The sequence below is a fragment of the Polypterus senegalus genome, chromosome 9 (assembly GCF_016835505.1).
Source record: "Polypterus senegalus isolate Bchr_013 chromosome 9, ASM1683550v1, whole genome shotgun sequence".
NCBI classification, from domain to species: domain Eukaryota; kingdom Metazoa; phylum Chordata; class Cladistia; order Polypteriformes; family Polypteridae; genus Polypterus; species Polypterus senegalus.
The window spans coordinates 1566218-1572217 of NC_053162.1; the positions used below are offsets into that span (position 1 = coordinate 1566218).

Genomic DNA, 6000 nt, shown 5'->3' on the forward strand with positions numbered 1-6000 from the left:
TTGTGTTATACTAGCTGTCCTCCGCAGCTCCGCCCACGTAAGAGTGAAACAGGAGAAACTTTAATAATCAATAAAAAATGTAATCATTTGTATTGAGAACAATCACAGCTTTTGTATCCGAGGGCCTCTTGATATCCAATAGGTTTGGTTTTGCTATCCGAGTGAGAATCTGGCAGTAAACTCTTTGCCAAAAATGTAAAAGGCTGGCAAGGAATCTCTGGCCAAGCGGAAGGTGGGTACGCTGCATCGTCAAACGTTGGCACTGTATCTGATGGGAGAGCATTGCCCACATTAGGAGAAGAGCACATGGCTGTGATATCAATGAGCAGCTACCCTCTAAAACACACGGAGCTCTGACCTCTCGCTCAAAACGTGACATCAAACGTGACTCCTCAACAATCTCCAGATGATAATGTCTGCTGAGCCAACAGGTATCGCTAGCGAAGTGGAGGTGCGCTCCAACACGTGGCGACAGGTAGAGCGACTCCATTGGACGCTGTGTGCGCGTGTGAGTGAGGAGGGCCCCTCCCCCTCCCGCCGGATCAGCGCAAACAAATCGTTACTGCAGGCGAACTCGGATACTCGGCACGATGACAGAAGTCACAAAATCAACCGGAATGTTCAAGCACATTCTAAAAAGAAACCCGATCTAAATCCATTAAGTAGTTCTCTCATGAAAAGCAGAATAATGTTGGATTTCATATTATATTATATTATATACACACACACGCGCACACAGTCGACCCTTGACATACAACCGGCCTGACATGCGAACAACTTGATGTACGACCAACATCTTGTGTTACGACCCGAATGCGGTCACGTGAATCCGCTTGTGCGATCGTAAACAAACAGCCAAGAGCGTTCGTAAGCGTCAGTCGGAGGGAGCCCAGATACGTATGTGTGTTTGTGGACAGGGCAGTGATTTCTCTATACATATAATTCACGAAGACCATGGCCAGCAAGACGCAGAATTGCTAAGGAAGGAAGAGAAGGTAACGAAGGTAAAAAAGCGATTGTTAAGGGATGTTAGCTAGCGGGCTGGCACGGCACATGATGATGTCGTCAGGCTGAGTCAGCACTGGAGTGGATTATTACAGCAGTTCACAACACGGCCAGCTTTGAACTGAGTGCTCGACTACCGTCATTATTAACTTGAGAAACAGCGATCACAATCGAAACAAAGAAGGAAATTGTGCGGAAATATGAGAGTGGCGTTCGTGTGAGCGATCTCGCTAATATGCACAGCATGTCGAAATCCACCATCTCGACAATTTTACAAAGAAAAGATGTGCATAAGGAGGCTCCTTCTAAACAATAACCACCTTCTGTTTCATCCTCCTCCTCCTCCTCCTCCTCCCTTCCTGCAGCCCAAAGATGTCAAATTAAATGGTGAGCACCGAGTATGAAAGTGCTGTTTCTGGTAGGCTAGGCACTTTTTAGAACTTTTTGGTTAGTACATTAGAAACATGATTGGTGTTTTGGTAAATTATGCACCTTCTACAACCCTTCTTTATTATGAAAAGGTTAAGTAAGTGTTGCTGTGGGAGGTTCGGGGTGCATTATGGGTATTTTTATTATTTCTTATGGGAAAAATAGTCTTGACTTACAAACGACTTGAGTTACAACGAGCCCTCGAGAATGAATTGAGTTCATAAGTCAAGGGTCCACTGTGTATGTAGGTATAGATACTGTGTATATATAATATAATATACTGCTCAAAAGAATTAAAGGAACACTTTTTAATGAGAGTATAGCATCAAGTCAATGAAACTTATGGGATGTTAATCTGGTCAGTTAAGTAGCAGAGGGGGTTGTTAATCAGTTTCAGCTGCTGTGGTGTTAATGAAATTAACAACAGATGCACTAGAGGGGCAACAATGAGATGACCCCCAAAACAGGAATGAATGGTTTAACAGGTGGAGGCCACTGACATTTTTCCCTCCTCATCTTTTCTGACTGTTTCTTCACTAGTTTTGCATTTGGCTACAGTCAGTGTCACTACTGGTAGCATGAGGCGATACCTGGACCCTACAGAGCTGGCACAGGTAGTCCAACTTCTCCAGGATGGCACATCAATATGTGTCATTGCCAGAAGGTTTGCTGTGTCTCCCTGCACAGTCTCAAGGGCATGGAGGAGATTCTAGGAGACAAGCAGTTACTCTAGGAGAGCTGGAGAGGGCCATAGAAGGTCCATAACCCATCAGCAGGACCAGTATCTGCTCCTTTGGGCAAGGAGGAACAGGATGAGCACTGCCAGAGCCCTACAAAATGACCTCCAGCAGGCCACTGGTGTGAATGTCTCTGACCAAACAACCAGAAAGACTTCATGAGGGTGACCCAAGGGCCCCATGTCCTCTAATGGGCCCTGAGCTCACTGCCTAGCAGCATGCAGCTCGATTGGCATTCGCCATAGAATACCAGAATTGGCAGATGCACCACTGGTGTCCTGTGCTTTTTACAGATGAGAGCAGGTTCACCCTGAGCACGTGACAGAAGTGAAAGGGTCTGGAGAAGCCATGGAGAACATTATGCTGCCTGTAACATCATTCAGCATGAGCAGTTTGGTGGTGGGTTAATGATTGTCTGGGGAGGCATATCCATGGAGGGTCACACAGACCGCTACAGGCTTGACAAAGGCACCTTGGCTGCCATTAGGTATCAGGATGAAATCCTTGGACCCATTGTCAGACCCTATGCTGGTACAGTGGCTCCTGGTGCACGACAATTCCTGGCCTCATGTGGTGAGAGTATGCAGGCAGTTCCTGGAGGATGAAGGAATTGATACCATTGACTGGCCACCACACTTTCCTGACCTAAATCCAATAGAACACCTCTGGGACATTATGTTTTGGTCCATCCAATGCCACCAGGTTGCACCTCAGACTGTCCAGGAGCTCAGTGATGCCCTGGTCCAGATCTGGGAGGAGATCCCCACAACACCATCTGTCATCTCATTAGAAGCATGCACCGATGTTGTCAGGCATGTATACAAGAACACAGGGGCCATACAAAGTGCTGCGGACAATTTGGAGTTGCTGCAATTCAATTTGGGCAAAATGGACTAGCCTGCCACATCATGTCTTCACTCTGATTTTTGGGGCGTCTTTGAATTCAGGGCTCTGTAGGTTGATCATTTTCATTTCCATCACACGATGTGGCATCCTTTCGTTCCTAACACATTACCCAGTCTATATCAGTATAGATATCCAGCAGGATTTCTTTTTCCCTTTGAGATCTGATGGGTTTTCAAAGTGTTCCTTTCATTTTTTTGAGCAGTTTATATCTATATATATATGAGAGTGAGAGAGAGAGATGCTGTCTGTATGTTACAATGGACCGATATATTTACGTGGTTTAATGTTTGTCGTACATTACATTCTATACGTTAGGAGTTTGTGCGGCTGTGGCCTTGACCAGGTCTCTCTTGTAAAAGAGATTTTAATCTCAGTGGGACTTCCTGGTTAAACAAAAGGTATAAATAAATTCAAAAAAAGAAATAAAAAGCGATTGCTGTCAGTCAGTTGGGCAGCGTGCGATGTCCCTGTAGGTGACACGTTTAACGGTGGTCCAAGATGACACGTCCCCATCCGCGCTGCACATTTACAAAGCGATCCTTTCAAATATGTTCCCCTCTAAACGTGCTTTTGGTCTTTGACTTTTCGCTCTTGAATTTCTCGATTTGGCCTCAGCACTCCTCTGATCGACCTCCTGGTTTTGACCCTTTTCTGTTTCAATGGCCGCCTTCCTTTTAAAACTTGTCATTGCACTGACACGACAGCGATAAAGGAGCGTTGCTCTCCAAGGACTTAGAAAGCACCACATAGGGTTCAGACCTCCCTGTGGCTGCAGGTTTGTGTCCCCAACAGTCAGTCCCCCCTTTGACCAGCTGGTCTTCTGATCTTACCCTGCATTTAGAAAAGAGCAGCTGTACGAGATTTGCATTGACAAGAATACAGGTTGTCTCTTGGGATTCAGGGGGTTAGGGGCGCAGGACCCCCACAAATGCAAAAATCCAGGAATACGTTTCGTGCCCATAATTGCTGTTTATTTCAAGTTTAAAGCTCTAAAGGAAAAATAATTAATGCACACGCAAATCACGTGTGTTAGGGTGGCTTCTGAAGCAAAGATGGGGGGGCGTCCCCCCGACAAAGTGCACAGTTCAGCAGATGGCACAACACAAACATCTTTAGGAATAAAATGCATTGCATCTGTCACTCCACCAGAGGGAGCATCACAAACACTTGCAGTCATAAAATGCACTGCATTTTTCATTCCAACAGATGGTGTATCGCAAACATTAGCGCTGCTTTTACAAATCTCATACCAAACGCCATATAACAGAGACACACAGTATAGTATGCATCATATTCGTCACTCCAACAGATCCACATCACAAACATCTGTTGGAATGCATTTTATTCTCACAGATGTTTGTGATGCACCACCTGTTGGAATGGCAACTGCAATGCATTCTATCACTACATGAATTATAAAATACACTCCAAATACAAACGCTGAGGTCTTCATCGATTACTTAGATTTCAACTTGCCTTAGTCACATACACGACTAGTTCAACACAAATAAATAAAAAGTACACCAAGATTTTACTGGCAGTGTTCGATGACAAAGCAGCCCCCCTAACTCAGATGCGGTCCCACCGGGCACCCATGACTGCCAGGCTAGACAGCCCTCGAGAAAGGGGATTCAGTAAATCAAGAGGTGGGCTCCAATGGCGCTAATTTGATTTTTTTAGCCACTTTCTTCAAGTGCCCCCCACTGCTCGGTCCCCGCTGTAACGGACGGTGTTGTTTCTTGGCTTACTTTTCTCGTCCTGACTTTCCTGCCCCTCACAAGTTTCCTCCCGTAATAACAACAGTCCTCCTCCTCCTCCCAAGGCTCCGGCCGAGTCGGTGTGCTCTGGGGGGGGCTCATTAGGGTGTGCCCTGCTCGCCTGTTCCACGTACGTTCATGCCCTGCGCTGCCATGATGATGGGTTGAAGTGCCCTCTGTGTCTTCTCCCAGACTCGGGCTCACCGACAACCCGACTGGTGACGCTAAACTCGACCGGCATCCCTTCCAGGGCAGGTTCCTGTCTCTCGTCTCCTGTCGTTGTCCCCAGCTGGCCCCGGCCCTCCTCAACGCGACTAGCGGGACGATCGCCAGGCGCTGGGGGTCCCGAACTGCTGCAGTGCGTGTGCTCGCTCGCTCGCTCGCCCGCTACCTCCCTTCCAGCGTCCCTCCGACATGAATTCGGTGACTAAAGAGGGACGAACGAAGGCGACACGACACTGTACCTCTTGCGCCCGTTTTCATTTTACTTCACGGATACAAACTATCCGATTCGCCAGTGACGGCGTTTCTGTCTCCTTCATTCCGGGAGCTCCCGGCGGTCCGGGCGAAGTGAAATGGGGAGAAAGCCACGCCGACGTCCGTCCGATTCAAAGCACAAATCCGGTGTGCTCCCCACGACAGCTTCATGTCACTTGGAAAATCACCGCGGCCGCCACACTTACCGGCTCCTGACGAGAAATTCGCTGCTCTCGGCCCCCTTTTGTGTCCCTCGGTGATGCGCTGTTTGTTCTCTCCTCGGTACCCCCACCCAGGAAGTTAAGTCAGTAGCGAGGTAAAAAAAAAAAAAAATCCAGAAATACACGGAGGGCAACTTAGGTCAGCTTCCCCAAAGCCGACCGCATCAGCCAAAACACGGCAAAGGAAGATTTTACAAACCGCTGAACAAACAACAGAAAGAAAAAGAAAAAAAAATTACATAATACGCTGTATGCTCAACGAGGCGGACCCTTTGTGTTGGGCACAGATCGCTGGCGGATGGTTTTGGAAACCACAACCGGATGCTGCTTAGTTGCCATATTTGTTAGTGGCATAAAGCTAAAAAAAAAAAACACTTTGTCAAGCCGAAAGAGGGCGCCAAGTGTACAGTGAAAAACAGAAATTCCATACTTCAACCTAACCTAAAAACACACACAGACACACCGCCT

General features: G+C 47.2%; 1 protein-coding gene across 2 annotated transcripts in view; it reads right to left on the reverse strand.

Moving 5' to 3' along the window:
- The window catches only part of lrrc8aa (leucine rich repeat containing 8 VRAC subunit Aa), a 43198-nt gene extending 37429 nt beyond the window's left edge, over nt 1-5769 (reverse strand). The window contains exon 1 of one of the 2 annotated variants that reach the window (XM_039762589.1): nt 5518-5769. The gene's annotated coding sequence lies outside the window, so the exon portion shown is untranslated. Of the gene's footprint in view, nt 1-4825; nt 5243-5517 lie in introns of those variants that run through there. The other variant, XM_039762590.1, reaches the window with a different exon arrangement.
- Between the last annotated feature and the right edge of the window lie 231 nt (nt 5770-6000).